This window comes from Myotis davidii, unplaced genomic scaffold (assembly GCF_000327345.1).
Source record: "Myotis davidii unplaced genomic scaffold, ASM32734v1 scaffold54, whole genome shotgun sequence".
Lineage (NCBI taxonomy): Eukaryota > Metazoa > Chordata > Mammalia > Chiroptera > Vespertilionidae > Myotis > Myotis davidii.
The window spans coordinates 2,307,715-2,310,262 of NW_006287915.1; the positions used below are offsets into that span (position 1 = coordinate 2,307,715).

The following is a 2,548-nucleotide window of genomic DNA, read 5'->3' on the forward strand; positions in this document are numbered from 1 at the left end:
GGGGCTCTGAGCTCCAGCCGCCCCCAGACTCACCGCCAAACCGTCTCCGCGCTTCACCCAGCCGCCGGGGCCTCTTCCGCTCCTGGCTCCGCGTCTAGCCCCGCCTCCCAGCTTCCGCTCTAAGTGCGCCCGCGCACCGGCTCCGGGCCGACTCGCGGTGCGTCTGCGCAGCTGCTTTGGAAGCCTTCGCGTTTAAGAAGAGGGTGGGACAGACTGACATGCAAATATTAAGTCTACTCGTAAAAAGATTACAGGGAGGCTGTTTTTGTTATTTAGTTGTGGATTTAAGCAGTCGCTAATAGCTCAGCACCCATGCTTAGTGGATTTCCTTATGAAAAAGGAAATAAAATAATTATGTGTATATTTGTGGTGTGATCCGAAATAGTTTTAGTAGCAGTTCTCCAGTAAGTTTGAATATTTTACTTGTTATATTAGCTTGTAATCATGTATGGCACTGCGCAGTTGTCATTTAAATCCACTAGATGGTGCAAGGAAACAAATTACAGTATAGTTTATATCTTTTTTAGTGAAAAACAAGGCACTAAAGACATAATTAATATATATTGATCACAGGAACCTAAGGCATTTATCTTATTTTAAGACCATTAAGTCAATGTGATTATAAGTAGATCATCAAATATATCTCTAAAGTAATTCAAAGAGAAAATTGTATGTATATTCTCTATTGAAGAGAGGAAACCTAAAGTATGTTAAATATACTGTGAGATAAAAGAAGTTTCCTAAAATTGTGCATTATGAATTGTTAGAACTAGAGCCACTCTACTGGGTTTAAATTCAATATCCAACACTTAACAGTTCTTGTTTCCTCATCTAAATAAAGCTAGTCCCTATTTTATGGTTAAGATTAAATGACATTTAAAAAAGTCTTTTATGACAGTTCCTTACATATAAGGCGGCATTCAGTAATCGGCAGCTATTTTAATCATATTAGTTGGGACTTGAATATATTATAAGAAAACCGCAGTTTTTCTTTTATTTTGAGCTGTGCTTTTTGGCCCTCACCACCGCCACTGTGAAATAGAACATCCTCTTATACCTTTAAATTATTTTTTAAAAAATAACTTTAATCACAGAAAGAACAAAACATTTTAATGTATGTATTTGTATCTGTCTGATTCTTTAATTTCCCTCCAGAATAAAGGAAGATATAGACATGGACACAGACAGATACAAATAATTTTTTTCTAACATGTATGTTCATCAGAACACTCTTAAATAAATTTAGAATTTATTCTTTTAAAGAACGTATTCTATTATGATTCAGTAGGTCTGGAGTAGGGCTTGGGTTTCTGCATTTCTAATGTACTTTGATGCTGCTGGTTTATGGACTACACTTTCAGGTACAAGGAATTAAAAGGGATTGTAATAGGCAATTGCTCCTCATAGTGATTGGTTTCCATATATTTGTTCTGGCCAAATTATCATGAGAACATTTGCATAATTGATTTTTTAAAAAATATACATTTATTGATTTCAGAAAGAAAGGGAGAGAGAGATAGAAACATTAATGATGAGAAAGAATCATTGATTGGCTGCCTCCTGCATATCCCACACTGGGATGGAGCCCAAAACCCGGTCAGCATGACCTCATGGTTCAGAGGTCAATGCTCAACCAATGAGCCATGCCAGCTGGGCACATAATTGATTTTGACAGAAGAGAATAAGAGATTATTTTTCTGTCCCTTAAGTCCTCCTTGTATTTTGAGAGTTAAAACTCAAACCCTCAATTTAATAAAGGTGGGTCTTCAATAAAACTTATTTCAAAATGTATATGAGCAGATCATCATATTAATTGAAATACAGATAATCAGGACCATAACTAGGTTTAGATTTTTCATCAATATTTTATTATATTTACTCTTAGAAATGGAACACTATCATAACATCAACAACTTTTGTTGAACATGCCATGTTCAAGGATTGGTATAATCAATATCATTAAAATGTCTATATTACCCAAAGCAATCTATAGATTCAATGAACTCCCCATTAAAATACCAATGGCATATTTTACAGACCTAGAACGAACTCTCCAAAAATTCATCTGGAATAAAAAAAAGACCCCGCATAGTTGCAGCAAACCTGATAAAGAAGAACAAAGTAGGAGGGATCTCAATACCAGATATCAAGCTGTATTACAAAGCCACTGTTCTCAAAACTTCCTGGTACTGGCACAAGAATAGGCATGTAGACCAGTGGAATAGAATAGAGAACCCAGAAATCGACCCGAACCACTATGCTCAATTAATATTTGACAAAGGAGGCAGGAGTATACAATGGAATCAAGATAGTCTCTTTAATAAATGGTGCTGGGAAAATTGGACAGATACATGCAAGAAAATGAAACTAGACCACCAACTTACACCATACACAAAATAAACTCAAAATGCATAAAGAACTTAACTGTAAGATGGGAAACTATAAAAATCTTAGAGGAATCCATAGGCAGCAAAATCTCAGACATACACCGAAGCAATATCTCACCAAAACAGCACCTAGGACAATGGAAACTAAAGAGAAAATACAC

General features: G+C 36.0%; 1 protein-coding gene across 1 annotated transcript in view; it reads right to left on the reverse strand.

Annotated features, from left to right (window-relative positions):
• Window positions 1-121, reverse strand: part of ATXN7L3B (ataxin 7 like 3B) — a 3,233-nt gene extending 3,112 nt beyond the window's left edge. The window contains exon 1 of the mRNA XM_006759734.2: window positions 34-121. The gene's annotated coding sequence lies outside the window, so the exon portion shown is untranslated. The remainder of the gene's footprint in view (window positions 1-33) is intronic.
• Between the last annotated feature and the right edge of the window lie 2,427 nt (window positions 122-2,548).